This window comes from Crassostrea angulata, chromosome 3 (genome assembly GCF_025612915.1).
Source record: "Crassostrea angulata isolate pt1a10 chromosome 3, ASM2561291v2, whole genome shotgun sequence".
NCBI lineage: Eukaryota > Metazoa > Mollusca > Bivalvia > Ostreida > Ostreidae > Magallana > Magallana angulata.
The window spans coordinates 43,076,042-43,095,347 of NC_069113.1; the positions used below are offsets into that span (position 1 = coordinate 43,076,042).

Below are 19,306 nucleotides of genomic sequence, written 5' to 3' on the forward strand. Positions count from 1 at the left end.
TTGTAGGATCCACTTTTCCTATCAATAGTTTCAGTGTTCGATCGTCCTTTTTTTTCTTCTTTTTTCTCTCAGCACTTAAACCAATTTTAGGGCCAGCACTCTGAACTACAATAATCTGGGACTGAATTGATTTTTTTCTCAGCTGTTTGACTTATTTTTTTGTCTGCTGAAGTTAATTCCTGACCATATGGTGCTTGTCAAGATGAAACTGAACGTTGTTCGTATTTCCTGTGCGAAGGTAGACATATATGATAAATAATCATCTTAATGGTATTTTTTTAAATCGTCGTAAACGCTAATCATAAACAAGAGTTTTATTTTAAAAAAAAAGAACTGCCAAGCTTGACTGCGCAAAACAACAAAATATGTAGAACATGCCCACTTGCGAGTCGTGGCGCGAAATTGTCATTTTTCTGTTCACCTTTATTGGCATACAATTTTCTGCAGAGTTTGCAAATGACGACGGCCATATCCAAGTTCTGTTTACTTGCCCCGGGATAAGGGTAAATCTGGGACTCTGTCACTGCGCCCTCCTCAACGTGTTCAGCCATTTTTACTATTAAGAGTTATCGTTCTTTTTGGAAAATAAAAAACGCTTAAAACCGGTGTAAGAATACTCCGTACGTAAGAAACCTCCGTAGAATAATGACCGGGGGTCATTTTTTGACGTAGAATGACCCCTCGGTCATTATTCTACGTAGAAAAATGACCCTTTTGCCTGATGAATAAGTATCATTTTCATAACAAGTGAAAAGCTGTCAATGTGACAGCAAACCGAGTTTTCATTTATGTGAACGGTATCCATAATCCATGTCAACCCGTATCCAGTGAAATGGAGTACCCTATATGCAATATTTTGCCCAAAAAATGACTAAGTTTAAAAGGTGTTTTTTCATAAATTATCAGAAATTAAAAACCTAGCAATATGCACACCTCTAAAATAAGTACAATTGATTTGCAAAATACAACTTCCTATCTTGAGAACTGTAGGAGGAGTTATCCATACAATGAGGGTACCCTATATGCAATATTTTGGCAAAAAAATGACTAAGTTCAAGAGCTGGTATTTTTTCTTTTTATAATTTATTAGAAATCAAAATGCTAGAAATATGCACACCTCTAATATATGTACAATTGATATGCAAAAGAACAACTTCCTATTTTGAGAACTGTAGGAGGAGTTATCCGTACAATGAGGGTACCCTATATGCAATATTTTGCCAAAAAATGATTAAGTTCAAAAGCTGGTATTTTTTTCATAAGTTATCGGAAATCAAAATAATAGCAATATGCACACGTTTAATATATGTACAATTGATTTGCAAAAAAACCCAACTTCCTATCTTGAGAACTGTAGGAGGAGTTATCCGTACAATGAGGGTACCATTTTGGCAGCCGCCAACGGATTTTTCCGTTGGAAAACCCGGTTAAAAATAAGCACTCTCTACATAAAGAAATTGACCCCTGTAGAATAAAGACCCCTAATAGATTAAAGTTTTTCAGTATATTTTTTTATTATTTGTGAAATAGTATTTACAATAATGTAATTTTTACTGCTGCAGTTTACAGAAAGTAACAGCTATTATAATTCATATTCAAATTAACTCAAAGTGAAAGAAGAGGTATATCTTAGAAAATAAAAATCCTTCCGTTATAACGAGATACGGACGTATTGCTTCGGGGTATGGTTGTCCTCTTAACGATTATATTTACATATATCTATGGTGGTTCGACGGCAAAGCGCGAAGATGCGATGGCGAAGGCCAAGGAGCGATACTACTATCACTCCTTCGCACTCTGGTCTCACTTTCACCTTCGCTTTTTTTATTGCAAGCAGGTCTCGGTCGAATACATAGAATTTGATGCAGGCACCCTACTCGTCATAATTTTCCGATTAATCCATGCTATTATTGGTACGCATGCGCTACGCCATCGTGCTTACTATGAATGTTTGTAAATATTTAATGTGTTCATGTGGCATATATGTTTACCAGTGTTGGCTATGCCTAATCATTTTATACTCCACATAAAACGTAATGTCTGCCATAATGTGTACATATGCACCTCCAGACTCCTGTCACTTACCAGCCGTCTTTTTACCGCGGATCAAACTCATTAACATTCTAATTTCATTATGCGACACTCCTTGCTCATGCATGGATCTAGAGGGGGAGAGGGGTCCGCCTCCCGGAAAATTCAATATTAAAAATTTCACGCAATAGAATGGGAGAGGGGGTCCGGACCCCACCCCCCTGGTCGGCCTGAATAATTTAATTTTATAAAATAAAAGTTGTTAAGGCGAAGGAGCGATAGTAGTATCGCTTCTTCGCCTTTGCAACTTAGCACTTTCATCTTCCTGCTTCGCCCTAGCATCTTTGCACTTTCGCCATCGTATCTTCGGACTCTCGCAGCTTCTCTTCATAGGCGGAAATGCGAAGGTCGAAGTGGCCCCATCGGAACACCATATGTATCTCATTATTACGAGTGTCAACACATTAAAATTATTTCGAGATAAAAGACACTTTAAAATAAAATTCTGTTTATTGGCGATGAAAGACTAGACTCGATATTGTTCATGAATTATACTTGCATTGACGATTTCCCCTACTACAAACTGCTGGGTATGCAAGTGTATCACACAGAATTAATGATGAAACCAAAATTATAAAAAGTTTACTGTTAGGCATTATAACCAAGCTGAAGTTAGCAGGTACTGACAGCAGCCATTACGCAAGTGAAGTTAACGGCCAATAAGGAAAATCGTCAAAGTACTGGGAGTACTCGAACAGAAAATATATTTTACTTTATCATCGGCATACTTTAATTAATATCAAGATGATTGATGTATCAATAGTTTGTATGAGCATTGACAACTTTGGAAAGATCGTGTGATCAAAATCAAAGAGGGTATAAACTCCTAATATGAGCTCGAACCCCTTGACAACGCTTTTAGAAACAATCTATTCTTATTATAATCGATCAGTGTTTATTATCTATTAAGATTTACTATAGTCAGGTACTCTTCACACATTTGCTCTAAAAGAATAAAGTCTATTGATGATCTCAAATACAACATTACAACAAAAGTTAAGAATATTGATGTTCATGTATAACGTAGAAGAAAACAAAACTAACGTAAAATGCCTTTTTAAAAATCACTTTCCCCCAAAAAATGTAAATAAGAAGTATTCATATTCCTACGTTACCTGCGTCCTTAGTCTTTTCCCATTAAAAATGTATACATGTATCATTCTTCGTATGACAATTCATTCACCAATGAATATTACGTATATTATTAAAAGAATAATTCTTTCATTATAATTGTTCGTTAATTATTACGTAATATCCCCATTGTGTATGAATTTGTTTTTCTTTATTTGCGTCATTTCTCGCCATATGTCGACGAGAATGTAACATAAATGTTAACAATCAATTTGTGGCAATGTAAGAGTGCTTTGTGTGTGCTTGCTACGGATATGAAAAACTATATGCAGCGATTTATTTACAAGTTCGGTGTTTATAACTACAAAATCAGTTGAATAGAGTAAAAATTCAAGTAATTTCAAAGTCGTATATTGGATACGGGGTAACCAATTTCTATTCTTGTTTATAGTGGGGGTCATTTGTCTCCATGTTTAACATGAAGAGAAATAACCCCTGGGTCTTTTTTCTTCAGAAAAATCCAATTATTCTTCAGCAAGGGGGGGATTTTACGTCGAAAAATGACCCCCGATCATTATTCTACGGGGGTCATTCTCAAACGGATTTGTTTAGTGCGAGTTAATTTTTTTGTCAAACATTCACCGACTATCGATGTTAGTTTTCAGCTATCTATTGTCGGCATCGGCAGTAGTCTAACGACGATTTTTCGATCGTCGGCGACTATCGCTGAATCACTAAATGTTTGTGTATATGCTAGATAAACAATGAACGCGAATATCAATTCTTATACATTCACTTAGCGAAAAAAAGGATTTTTTTATCTTGGTATAATTCTAATTTATTAAATTGGAATTTGAATTATTTTTCTCTAGGAATAGACCCTGATTTAACAATGGCCCGACTTTTTTCAGACTTGTGACTCTCTGCATTGGCGCTCCCCAGCTAATTTTGACGAACGATATCTATTTATATATGTCTACCCTATATACAATAAAATCTATTTTACAATCAAAATCAGTTGGTTTCATAGTATAGAGAGTAGACATAGATATCGTTCGTCCTTTACAAAATTAGCTGGCGAGCGCCTATGATTCTCTGAAGACATTGAACAACGCTTTGCCTTTAAGTATAATCTCTCCCTAACTGTGATATTCTCATATCTGCTGATTCATAATTTATTTACCAATTGATGAATTAATACAGTTTCAATCCAATGTTTTCTCAAACGTCCGCGTCAATTTGTCACCGTCAATTCATTTGCACTGTAACAGGTGAAATAAGGTGTATATTTCAAATATTGCCAGATAATGTTTTGCTATTTTGTCGGAAGATACTAAGATTTTATCGTTTAAATATTGTATAGATTTGACACAAACTATTTACATGTACTTGCTACAGGGTTGGCAAAAAATGCGGGAAATACTCATATTTCCCAGGACAATGGGAAATACTGGTAATTCCCGGGAATTACTGGTATTTCCCGGGAAATACTGGGAAATAAAGTACAACTACATATTATAGTACTTCATACTTAAGACATTAGTCTTAATTAAATCTGTAGGGATGTAGACAATAGTACACCTTGTCAGCAATGATATTTTATAATGTTCTTTGATTTTAACTAGTTTTGACTGGTCAGTAATGCATTGGTTATCTCTTATGAATACTCAAAACATGGTTCATTCATATACCATTGTAATTCGTTTTTAAGGCTTTAATCAGGTATAGGTGCATCTACACAGTTATCATAAACATGATATCAAAGGTTCCATTTTCTGGTTATTTGGTGAATATGAAAATGGGGCAAGAAAATTGTGAAAAATAAAGTGTGACTGAGTCACTACCTCAGTATGCAACACACCTAAGAAGAAGCCAATTAGCCCCACTCATAGTATATATTTCCCCAAAACAGGAGCACAAAACTGTCAAGTGTAATTATTTATTAAAACAACATGTGTGATTATTGAATTTTTACTTGCAAAACCTACACTTATTATAACAGTTTATTTTGTGCTTTGAATTATAAATCTGTAAAACACAAAACTTGAAGTTAAAAAATACTGGACTAAAATTTGTACATTAGCAGCTATAGAAATCTTTTGGAATAGGTGATCTGGTGAATTTAAGATTTATAAACTGACAGTGAAATGGGGAAGTATAATAAATTGGTTTTTGTAGTTACTGTTAATATCTTTGATCATAAACATAAGTTTTACATTGAACAAACTAAAGAAATAAAGATTATAAATTTGTATTTCCCAGTTTAGTGGAAAACAGTAGTATTTACCGGGACGGGAAATACCGGTGTTTATCACCGGTAATTCCCAGCACTGGTATTTCCCAGCCAACCCTGACTTGGTATCATTTTTTCGTTTGAAAACCCGATTACAACTGAGGGAAAAATATTCTTGTTTCGTCTTCTATAGACTAAACGTTTCCAACGAGACAAATTGTGGTAACAGACGTAATATGAAATGATGCATTAAAACCTTATAATCAAAATTAATTTCGTCTGCAGATATGGTCGATGGGGTCCATATCAAACGATTCAGATTGGATTTATATACTTCCATATATGGCAGACGGGTTTTCAACTTTTGATCGGTAAGAAAGATAAGCAACGTATTATAAATATTACACATGAGGAAGGTTTATGGCACAAAAAGGAGTTGACAAAAACTATTCTTTATCAATTAATTATTGCATTAACAAAATTAATAAAGGATTTTTTTTCTAGCGTTCCAAAATCATATTTTTAAACCGTACCAGTTGCGTTTATGTGACATTTTACTCTCACCCTGTGAAGTTTTTGTCAACTGATAATTACTCAAAGTTTAACTAGATCAATGTAGGGATTTTAAGCGTCTTTGTTCTTCTCATGAAATCATGCATATCAGTTTGGATAACTTGGTTAAATGTTAAAGTTTTCATTTACTGTTAATTACTCAAAGTTGGGTTACAAACTCTTACATTTTTACTATTTCAATGTTTGGAATTTGAAGCGTCATTGTTCTTCTTATGAAAACATGAATTTCAGTTTCGTTTACTTGGTTAAATGTAAGTATTCAATACTTATGATTACTCATAGTTTGATTATAAACTAAAATTTTTTACTATTTCAGTGTATGGAATTTGGAACATCTTCGTTCTTCTAATGAAACCATGCGTTTTAGATTTGTTTACTTGGTAATTTTAAATGAAACCCGATAGCAATAACGAAGGGCGATAAATGATTAAAAAAGGATTACACAAAACTTTATTACCATGATACAATTGATGAAATGACAAAGAATATGTTGGAAGCATGATTACATAGAAATAGTAATGAATAATTTCGTTCTTCATAAATTTAAACATCATTATCGTTTGTTAATGATTTCTAATCATATGATGACAAATTTTCAATCGATTATTTTTGGAGTTAGGTTCATTTCTTCTTGGTATTTAATTGATATTAATTTAATTGTTATTGTGGCTAAAAGTTTATTTACCAGAAATTGTTTGAGAAACATGAATATTGAGGAAACCAGTGATGACATAAACCATGTAAAGCAAAAATGTAGTTTTCTTTAGATTTGTTTGATTTGGTTTCAGCTTATAGGCCGGACTTTCAGTGTGCAACACCAGCAACCTCCGTTAACCAATCAGTGTTCAATCATTCCAGTCTCATCTATGAAAAATGTCAGATTAAAATATTCCACAACGATACAAATGGTGCTAACCTTTAATCAGTTTGGGAATGTACAAACGGATACAAGTATACGCTGGATAAACTGAGTACAATTGCAACGGAGGTATTTGTTAATGATTTTATATTTACATCTCCCAAGTATTTTTACCTCTATTTCTTACGGAAACTTATGGTTAATTCATAGCTCTATAGAAACAGCCAGACTGAAATCTACACGCCCCATTTATCGATTGGTCGAAATCTACAGCGGTTGAAACTGACAAGAAAATGACAGGGCAGATATCACCCTGTTTATCGATTAGTCCAAACCTATAGCGACCTAGGAAAAATCACGGACTGCATGAAATAATCATGACGATGTCAGACTCAAAGTCTCACAGGAGACGATTTGGCTGTTTCTTTTAGCTAACTTACTTACGTACATCAACAGTAATTTAGTGAATTTTACTAATTTTCCTAATTAATTTATCGATTAGCTTGAAGAAAGATGTTAATATAAACAAAATGCTTTCTTTGATGATTCATTCGGGTTATGAAGGTAGTGATCATTGCAGAAAAAAAATCACATAACCCACGACCGCGGGTTATGTATTTTTTTCTGCAATGTCACTACCTTCATATCCCAAATGAATCACCAAAGAGAGCATTTTATTGTTTAAATAATGCATCACATAAAATTTTCACTGGAAAGTATCTTTGACCTCTTTTAAGTCAGTGATTTACTTTTTTAGATTCATAATACGTATGTATGGTATTGAAATGCAAGAAAATTATTTGCATAAGTATTAATTTGTTTCCCAAAAAATCACAAATATGCAAACACAAATATACCATTTATCTATCAACCCCTCCCCCTAAAAAAAGAAATAACGGACATAATCTAGTAAGCCAAGAAACATTCTTTTTATAAGTAACTAATATTTCATATTCGTTTGATATATTTTAAAAACCAAAACCATGACGTTCCTTTGCAGTTCGACCTGATATGTGATCGATCGAGTTTGGCTGAACTACTTCAGACCCTTGTTATGGTTGGTCAGCTAATAGGAGCTGCCTTTGCTTCTTCCCTCAGAGATAGAGTAAGAAGAAAGACCGTTCATCTATGTTCCAACTATTTGACATTGGTCTTTGGAATAAGTGTTGGTTTCGCCCCAAACTATACGACACTTGCTATATTAAAGTTTATATTGGGCGTATTGATACCGGTAATGTGACATAATACAGTGAAAAACATTTTTATGCGTTCACTTTTTGAAAATATACTTGTTATGTCCGTTCCTTAGTATTAATTCGATTTTTATAATAAACAGGGTATGGTTTTGCCTGCTGCGGTCTTTTCGTTGGAACTTTTTCCCGAAAAAACACGATTTTTGTGTGAAATCATGGGTTCAGTGTTCTGGACCACTGGTCTTGTCTTTATGTCCGGTATAGCCTATTTGCTCCAAGATTACTCTTGGAGATATCTACAAATTGTATTGAGTTGTTTTTCGCTTCTGAGCTTGATTCAATATTGGCAAGTATGAGCTATAAAATATTTAAAGACCTTGATCAATTTGTTTCATTATATTTGGTAAATAAACCAGAACTAATATTGTATTTGTAGGGTTCAAGACGAATCATTACGATGGCTGATTGTCAACGGAAAAACAAAAGAAGTCGACAGAATATTACTAAAAATATCTAGGTGGAACAAAATAGATTATAGGGAATTAAAAGCTCATTTAAAGAAGAAAATGAATGTTTCGAGCAAAGAAAAACCAGACTATGAGGAATCTTTACTGGATAGCAGTAAAAAAATAATAATTGTAGAAAAGTATTCATTTTTGACCATCCTACAAAATAAATCCGTCCTACTGATATCACTTCTGGTGTATTTTGCCTGGTACGTATGAAACAGTGTAAAACTATTCCAAAACTTGTTAAGTATATCACTAGTTTCAGCATGTTCTCATTAATCTCTTTATCTGGGTTAAAGCTGAAAAACATAAAATAATTATTATATTTTAACGGCGATGTGTGTCTTATGAGACGTAAGACCAAAAAAAACTGTAAGTTATACTACATGCATAAATGCACGATAAGATGGGTCTGAATCCAAATTGTCTAACAAATTTTTCGATTGATCAATATTGGTCAATTCATTTTTAGAATAAATAACATTTATTTGGTCAGTTCATGTTTTGGAATAAAGAAAATTTATTTTTGAACTTTTTTTTCACTTTCAACCGTTAGACATGACGAAATTAAATACATGTAGCATTTCATTTATTTTAGGTTTACAGTAACATTGACATACTATAGTCTCACATTGACATCGACATCATTGGCGGGAAATCGCTTCCTTAATTTTTTCTTCTCGGTTTGTGTGGAATACATTGCATTGTTCATAGAATATCCTATGCTTTTCCGGTAAGACTTAAATGTACGCCACAACACTTTATTTTATTGTGAAAGTAAAGAATTCATTTCTATAGTTTATGAATTTTCATGTTTTTAAATAAACTTTGATCATAATATTTCAAAATAAAAACGGTTAATACTTGATAACAATCAACTACATGTAGCACTCCTGATTTCTTATTTCAGGTTCGGACGACGGACTGTTGCAATATTGTTTCTCGGCATGGTAGGAACATTCTTGGCACTAGCTACTCTTTTTAACTATTTTTCAGGTGGGCTCTGTTTTAATTATGAAATCAACACATGGTGAGACTTTTTAGATTTTAACCGATTCTCTTTTATTACCAATATTCAATAAATAAAACAAAGGGTCAACACAATTCACAGAGGTGCTATCATGCGCTGGCAGGATATTTACACTGTTAAGATATACCAAGTTTTATGGCTCTAGATGAGATAATGAGATATGTTATATGATGGACGTTTAAAACAATTTTTAGTGTATCTATTTCACCAGTAGTACATAGATTTTCTTATGTTAAGAGGCTGTCCAAGCAAAATTCAGGCAGGGCTTTGCACATGCTATGTCTTGGATTTCAATAAATATTTGTGTATCACTTCATTTTAACATTTTAATGTAATACATGTGAAAGGAAAAGTTCATTATATGTCTAACTAGGCAGAAAAAAGTCTATTTTTGAATTCGGAACATGTTTAGTGCAAAAAGGTCACAGAAGTTGTAAAAAGAAGTTGTAAAAATATTGTGAAGTTTGATAAGTTGTAAAACTGCTTTATTCTATTAAACCTTTTTAAAAATTATATTATTTAGTTTAAACACACTTACATGTAACTCTTTAACTTAGACTGCTTTTAAAGTATAAATATATTTCAAACAAAAATATATGCCTTATCAAAGTTGATGCATATTTTGTGAACAGAAATTCTGGTATTTTGATGTCAATTTGAAACTTCAATAAAATCCAATACATTTTCATGAAAGGAAAAAATGAGGCATCTTTATAAACCTGAGAAATGAAATTTTGAGAAACAAAAATAAATTCAGTGGGAACAGCATCGGTCTCATAGAAGCAGCACAATATTACCCATTTTTGACATTGATAACGTGTTATTATTATTGTTATGAGACAGTGAATGACGGAGTTCATGTCACAAATATTGACTATAATTTAATACATGCTTATTTCTTTATAATAGGAAATGATTTATGACGAAAGAAATAATGATCACTCATCAAAAACCAACATTTTTCATAATTTTAAGTGCAAAAAGGTCATTTTGACAAAAATGTTGAAAACTGAGTTTAAGTCTGCTAAAACTATTCACAACTAAAGAAAATTAGCTGAATATTTCACTATTTGGATGGTCTAAAATACATTCAACTTATTTTAAGGGTTTTCAGTATTTCATAAAGTACATAAATTTGAGAATAAGGATTCAAAATGTGTTAATCACTGATTAAGGAATAATAATTAATGCAGTGTAAAACTGAATGTATTTTTCAAATTCAATGTTTTTGTGTGTTTACAATAAGTATTAACTGAAATTTTCTTCTTAAACTGGTAATAAACTTGGTGGGATAATACTATTGAAGCGGGATTAGCTTAAATAAAGAAGTTTTTTTTTTAATAAAATTGTGCGAAAAGGTCAAATCCAATTTATCATTGGTACTACTGAATTTGAGGGGTTTTTGTTGTTTTTTTTTTAAACAAAACAATTATAACAATTCCATAATGTACAAATACACATAAATACATCAAATCATTTCTTCTTAGTAGTAACATTTGAATTAGTCATTATCTCTATATTAGTGCCATTAGCAACTTGTTCAATCCAAAGTTTCAAAATGAATGCAAACAACTGTTTTGGAATGAGAACTAAGAAATGTGACCTCTACTTTCAGTCGGGTAGCTTTTGGAAATTCTAGGCAGGTGTTAAACTTTTTGGTAAAAACTAACATACACAGACTGGTATACAACAATTATTTAGTCAGACTAAGTCCACAATGAATCTAGCAGAAACGTCAGACATCAACCCCCCACCCCCATTTTTGGATCCCCCATCCCCCATATTTTATAATTTTATAATCCATGTATGATGAGCAGCTAAAATATACATGGGAAAGTATGCTTTGAAACAACAACCCCCCACCTTTAAACCATATTCCCAAATCAAATCCATGGTCATATAAGAATCAGTGTGCCTCTTATAAACTGTATTTTCCTCTTTTGAAAAATGTATTTCTAAATTGCTCAGCTGACTAACTTTCAAGCATGTTGTACATATTTGAATAAATAAGCAATGCATAAGAGTGAAAGAATACATTTCATGTACATGTATAAATGCTATGTTTGAACAATTTACTTGGACAGTGTTATTTTATAATATTGCTAATGCTAAGTGATGTCAGTACATGTATTTGCATGTTAACAGTGGATATTGTTGTACTAATTAATATATTTAATTATATTTAGTTATGTACTCAAGATATTGAAATCTCAAAACTAGGCTAGTATAAGTTACTTTCATAGTATGACAAACAACCATAATAGATGAAGATATCAAACTAATAATAACATTAAAATTAAATTAGTTATCTAAGAAAGTGTGCAGTAGCAATTTGGAATAAATAAACAGAGAATAAACTCATGCAAGATAACAATTTATTGAGTATTAAAATGCTAAATGATAACATGTACATACAGTGCATGATGCATGAAGACAAGTTCATTCAACTTCTCTCTCTCTCTCTCTCATGTGGTCAATCCGACAAACTTCAAAGCATCTTATTTTAGTCTTGTTTTTATCCTTTATTCATTGAAGAAAAATGTGCAGATGATTAAATTGAAAATAACAATATTAAAATGCTAAATGATAACATGTACATACAGTACATGATGCATGAAGACAAGTTCATTCAACTTCTCTCTCTCTCTCTCATGTGGTCAATCCGACAAACTTCAAAGCATCTTATTTTAGTCTTGTTTTTATCCTTTATTCATTGAAGAAAAATGTGCAGATGATTAAATTGAAAATAACAAATTCCAAGTGATATCTTCTGGAAATTCAACCACTCCTTAGGAAAACATTGGTTAATTATGATGAATAAATGAATGTGGCAATTTATATAATGACTTGCAAATCTAGTTAGTTTCTCTGCCATCTAAATATAATAATATCCTTTCAAATTACTACGTCATATAATCCCTGAACCCCCTTCTTGATCTTCTTTCTTATTCGGCACACTTTCACTGTTTCATATGCAGGGATATCATTTTTACCCATGATATAAGATGCTGTAAAAGTCATCCAGATCAATCATGCCAAGCAACTTGATAGTTTTTTAGCTCACCTGAACCGAAGGTTCAAGTGAGCTTTTCTGATCACCCGTTGTCCGTCGTCCGTCCGTCCGTCCGTCCGTCTGTCTGTCCGTCCGTCTGTAAACTTTTCACATTTTCAACTTCTTCTCAAAAACCACTGGGCCAAATTTAACCAAATTTGGTACAAAGCATCCTTATGGAAAGGGGGTTATAAATTGTAAAAATAAAGGGCACAGCCCTTTTCAAAAGGGAGATAATTGCGAAACAGTAAGTATAGGGTGCATGTCTTTAAAAATCTTCTTCTCAAGAACCACTGCACCAGAAATGCCAATATTTACACAAAAGCTTGTGTATATAGTGAAGATTCTAAATTGTAAAAATCGTGACCCTCGGACCAAAACTGGGGCCCCAGGCGGGGTTCAAAGTTTAACATAGAAATACATAGGAAAATGTTTTAAAAATCTTCTTCTCAAGAACCACTGCACCAGAAATGCCAATATTTACACAAAAGCTTGTATATATAGTGAAGATTGTAAATTGTAAAAATCGTGACCCTCGGACCAAAACTGGGGCCCCAGGCGGGGTTCAAAGTTTAACATAGAAATACATAGGAAAATGTTTTAAAAATCTTCTTCTCAAGAACCACTGCACCAGAAATGCCAATATTTACACAAACGGTTGTATATATAGTGAAGATTCTAAATTGTAAAAATCGTGACCCTCGGACCAAAACTGGGGCCCCAGGCAGGGTTCAAAGTTTAACATAGAAATACATAGGAAAATTTTTTAAAAATCTTCTTCTCAAGAACCACTGCACCAGAAATGCCAATATTTACACATAAGTTTATATACATAGTGAAGATTCTAAATTGTAAAAATCGTGACCCTCGGACCAAAACTGGGGCCCCAGGCGGGGTTCAAATTTAACATAGCTATACCTTAGGAAAATGTTTAAAAAATCTTCTTCTCAAGAACCACTGCACCAGAAATGCCAATATTTACACAAAAGCTTGTATGTATAATGAAGATTCTAAATTGTAGAAATCGTGACCCTCAAATCAAAACTGCAGCCCCAGGCGGGGTTCAAAGTTTAACATAGAACTACATATGAAAAATGTTTAAAAATTTTCTTCTCAAAAACCACTTCACCAAAAATGCCAATACATACACAAACGGTTGTATATATAGTGAAGATTGTAAAAATCGTGACCTCTGAACAAAAAGTGGGGCCCCAGTAGGGGTTTAGATTTTAACATATATAGGAAAATGTTTTAAAATCTTCTTCTCAAGAACTAGAGTGCAACTGTTGGGAATATTACTATGCATACATGTACATCCTTAAATAATGTAGATTCAAAAAATTGTAACTCCCGGACAATTGATGGGCACCAATAGGGGTTCAAAATTTAAACATTTTAAAAAACATAAAGGAAAAGTATTAAAATTTTCTTCTCAAGAACTACAATGTTTTAGTTTGTGGAATTTCTATGCCTTCGCTCATGTAGATTCCTAATTGGTAAAATCGTGACCCCCGGACCAATACTGGGGCCCCAAGATGGGGTCAAAGTTTATTATAGAAATATAAAGGTAACGTTAAAATATCTTCTTCTCGAGAACTACAATGCCTCAGTTTGTGAGATTACTATCATGCATACAACCTTGGATAATGAAGGTTCGACAGTTTTAAAATAGTGACCCCTGGACTAATACTAGGGACCCAAGATGGGTTTAAAGTTAAATGTAGAAGTACCGGTATATATGGAAAATGTTTAAAAATCTTCTTTTCGAGAACTACAATGCATCAATTTGTCAGATAACTACGTAAGCACCCTCAAATAGTGTAGATTCGAAATTATAAAAGCTGTGACCTCAATCTAATACTGGGGCCCCAAGAGGTGTTCAAAGTTTAGCATAGAAATATATAGGGAAAATGCTGAAAAATCTTTTTCTAGGGAACTATAATGCTTCATCTTGTGAGATAGCTATGCAAGCATCCTTAAATAATGTAGATTCCAAATAATTAAAACTTTAGCCTTGGACTAATACTGTGGCCCCAAGAGGGGTTCAAAGTTTAACATAGAAAGATATATTGAAAATGTTTTTAAAAAGTTTTTTCTCGAGAACTATAATGCTACAGTTTGTGAGATTATTATGCAAGGATCCTCAAATTGTGTAAACTCTAATGTAGTGGAACCAAGAGTTATCTTTCTTGATGTTCTGTACAGTCTGAGAGTTATTTCTCTTGAAGTGGAACTCTGCTACGTTCAGTTTTTCAGGTTGTGTACGTGCGGTCCTACCGCAGTGCTACACATTTTCATTCCTATGTTACTGTTTATGTTGTTCAAGCCAACCATAAACCTCGGACCATAACTGGGTCCCCAGAAAGGGGTTCAATGTTTAATATAGAAAAAGCATATGCTACGAAATGTAATGTTACAAGGAACTGCTGTTCAGGTGAGCGATGTGGCCCATGGGCCTCTTGTTTTCTTTCAGCAATCTTGTAGGTTTTTTTTCTATGTTTTATCCAAGTTTAAATGTAGAAGGACAGTTTTTTCCAGAAAAATATTTCATTTGCACTTCTCTAAAAAAAAAAAAAATAGAGAAACACATTAGAAAACAAATTCATGTACCTTCAAGTGTTAAGATCTTAAAATTGATAATAAATATTGTGGAACACATACAGAGATTCCATTTCATATTCTGATTATCATTAGCAAAAGTAATAGCATACTGTTGTGTGAAATTGTTTATTTACATTTTTGTCACATGTCAGATATGTACTCTGACCGATTGCCAAGTCAAAAGCTGCTGTATTAGATAATATTGCTGTGCTAACAAAACAAAAACCACCCCATATTTTTTGCTGTGTGTGTTATAAAAACTCGTCATTTCATAACATTTTTTTTCTTCAATTTTTAACAAAGCAATATTTTTCAATTACGAAAATTAAAGAGACGAAGATTGAAAACTAAATTGACCTATCAAAGGAAAAAAATAGTACTCCAAATCACAACACAATCCTATCTAAAAATTTTGTAGGATATTTTCCCAATATTAACCACATGAAACACTCTATGGTTATTGTTGTACTTTCTTTTTACAAAGATTTGTTCATTGTATGTGAATGCAATTAATACAAAAATAAATGTGTAAGTAAACATCTGATATTAAATATTATAAATGTAAGAATGATGTCTCTCTCTCTCTCTCTCTCTCTCAATGCATATTATTTTCCTGACCCCTCTTGAACTACCCATTTGTCAAGAAATAACATTCCTTTGTCGTCATCAAGTGAACACCTCTTGCTTTTTTCTTTGAGGAGTGGATGTGTACCAATGTACCCATAGCTGCATATTTTTTTGTCTGACTTGTTGAAATTCGTCTGGTAACAGTAATTTGAAATTTTACTGCTTTTATTTTTTTCTTGAGTTTTTAAGTTTCCAAATATTCATTTGGCAAGGGAGGTAACTGATATTATCAAACATTACCAAAATATACTTGTCTACAATTTTTCAACGCAAGCTTTCCCACTCATTTTATTTTATCAATAAAAAGTCAAAAAATTTCTCATTTATAAAAAAATACAAACCCTTACCAATAACAATGTATTGGATTTTAAAGCTCACAGTTTGGTACATGGTTTCAATGATTTATATAAGAGAATGAAATATATATCTTCCCGTCCGAATAACCACTTAAATTTTTTTTTCAAGCAATTCATCATTATTGTGGGTTAAAAGAGAATACATTTTCAGAGGGAAAACAAAAAATTCGTGAAAATCGATGAGCGACGTTTTCTTAAATATTAGCCTGATGTTTGCTTGGACAGCCTTTTTAAAGCATCACGTATGAAGTTACAAATCTTTAATTTTTATTAGAAATCTTCTACGTCTAGAATGCGTTATCGAAAAGTAATTACGTATTTACATCGTACATGTAGTTGTTTATAAAAAGGATTATGATATATATACTAAAACGATGTTCAGCTTCAATAACAGTATGACAGTTTATACGATATCTAAATACAATATTTAAAGCTGCATTCGTTACACGAATTAAGGTTCTTCTATCCGGTATAGCAAATCTTAAGAAATATGAGTATTTTCTTCTAATGCAGATGGAAATCAATCCTTTATCATGCTATCTGTAATAGCTACATTTGCTGGGAAAATGTCAGTGGGTGGTGCATTCAGCGTTTTATTTTTGTTTACACCTGAACTATTTCCGACAAATTTAAGGTAACTAGAATTACGATAGCTCCTACTTTTGACATAAAATCCTATCAATAAACAACATGTATATGTACAGTAAATTTATTATTATACCCCCGCTCCGAAGGAGAGGGGATATACTGTTTTACCCTTGTGTGTCTGTCTGTCCGTCCGTCCGTCTGTCTGTCCGTCCGTAACAAAAATTTCTGTCGCATTTATCTCAGCAACTATTTATCGCAGATGTTTGAAATTTTAACACAGTGTTTGTTAAGGCATGCCATATCGTGGGATATATTTTTGTACCAATCGGACGTCAACTTCCTGTTAAATGACGACCTTGCTTATTTTTTAACCAAAATTTTCAAACAAATTTTCGTCAAAGAATTCTCAGCAACTGTTTATTGCAGATGCTTGAAATTTTAACACAGTGTTTGTTAAGGCATGCCATATCGTGGGATATATTTTTGTACCAATCAGACGTCAACTTCCTGTTAAATGACGACTTTGCTCATTTTTTAGCCAAAATTTTCAAACAAATTTTCGTCAAAGATTTCTCAGCAACTGTTTATTGCAGATGCTTGAAATTTTTAAACAGTATTTGTTTAGGCATGCCATATTGTGGGATATATTTTTGTACCAATCGGGTGTCAACTTCCTGTTAAATGACGACTTTGTTTATTTTTTGCCAAAATTTTCAAACAAATTTCCGTCAAAGAATTCTCAGCAACTGTTTATTGCAGATGCTTGAAATTTTTACACAGTGTTTTTTAAGGCATGCCATATCGTGAGATGTATTTTTGTACCAATCAGACGTCAACTTCCTGTTAAATGACGACTTTGTTTATTTTTTGCCAAAATTTTCAAACAAATTTCCGTCAAAGAATTCTCAGCAACTATTTATTGCAGATGCTTGAAATTTTAACACACTATTTGTTTAGGCATGCCATATTGTGGGATATATTTTTTTGTACCAATCGGGTGTCAACTTCCTGTTAAATGACGACTTTGTTTATTTTTAGCCAACATTTTCAAACAAATTTTCGTCAAAGATTTCTCAGCAGCTATTTATCGCAGATGCTTGAAATTTTAACACACTATTTGTTTTGGCATGCCATATTGTGGGATATATTTTTGTATCAATCGGACGTCAACTTCCTGTTAAATAATGACTTTGTTTATTTTTTGCCAAAATTTTCAAACAAATTTCGTCAAAGATTTCTCAGCAGCTATTTATCGGAGATGCTTGAAATTTTTACACAGTGTTTGTTTAGGCATGCTATATTGTGGGATATATTTCTGTACCAATCGGATGCCAGCTTTCTGTTAAATGTCGACTTTGCTTATTTTGCATATTCACATCAGAGCGGGGGTATCACTAGTGAGCATTGGCTCACAGATATCTTGTTTTCTCAACTTTACTTCTTTTAAAAAGAAATTTCTCATTCGGAATGTGTTCGGCAGTATCCAGAATAGGTGGAATTATATCTCCCTTTGCTGGAACTTTGGTAATTTTGTTTCTAAATATGTTAATATTTAATTTTATAACTTGAAATGACACGTATACTTGTTTATGGCATTTCAAATCAATTACAGGCTACACATATACCGTGGGCTCCAGGGATGATATTTTCTATTATGTGCTTTGGTGTTACTATCATAATATTGTATCTACCAGAAACACGTGGAATAGAACTACCCCAGACATTAGGAGAAGTTAAATTATGGTATGCTGAGAACGGAGGATTTCGATTGCGGAAATTTAGTAATAAGAATAAAAACACGTCTGAAACGATGTTTGTCTTAACTAACTGAAAAAGATTAAAACCACTAAAAATGTTTGTTGTTTGATCTACATGTTAGAACTAAAAATTATAACGATAGATAAAGATTTTGTCCAATTATTAGGAGAGATTTTTTTTCCGAGTTTCAAAGAAGGCATTCGGGGATTACCTCAAAACAACATATCTAAAAATTCACTACAATATGATAAACCCAACAAAAACCTTGAATGTTTTGGTAAGCCGGAGATAAAAAACGTGCATCGAAACGCAAATGTAATATCATTTTTGTTAATTTAAAAAAACTATATGGTTGTTAAGTCGGTTTTTGATATTCGATATCCGATAACAAAGTTATTAAATTATAGGCGCAGACATTGGACCAATATAAACTAGAATTATTGTGAGCAAGCTCACAAAAGATACTCCCCACAAAGAAAAAAAAGCAGAACTTAATACAGCATTATTGTTAGCATTTATGTAATCATTGTGGATCTTTTGCTGCATATATAAATATATATCTTATCTGTTTGTCCGAATTATATAGCTGTTGTATTTTTACACTGGGGTCATTAGTGCTACCTTTTAAAGCAATTGATTATCATATTGACGTCATCAATATTGATATTTGTATCAAGTGCCAGATATACGTCATCTACAACTTTTGTTTTTAAACAGCTGATGCAAGAATTTATATCTATGTGATAGTAGAGTAATATGTCTATG

At 32.7% G+C, this 19,306-nt stretch overlaps 1 pseudogene; it reads left to right on the plus strand.

The window, feature by feature from the left end:
- The first annotated feature begins 4,960 nt into the window (after positions 1-4,960).
- On the plus strand, positions 4,961-18,926 carry LOC128176896 (solute carrier family 22 member 16-like; annotated as a pseudogene).
- Positions 18,927-19,306: the final 380 nt, after the last annotated feature.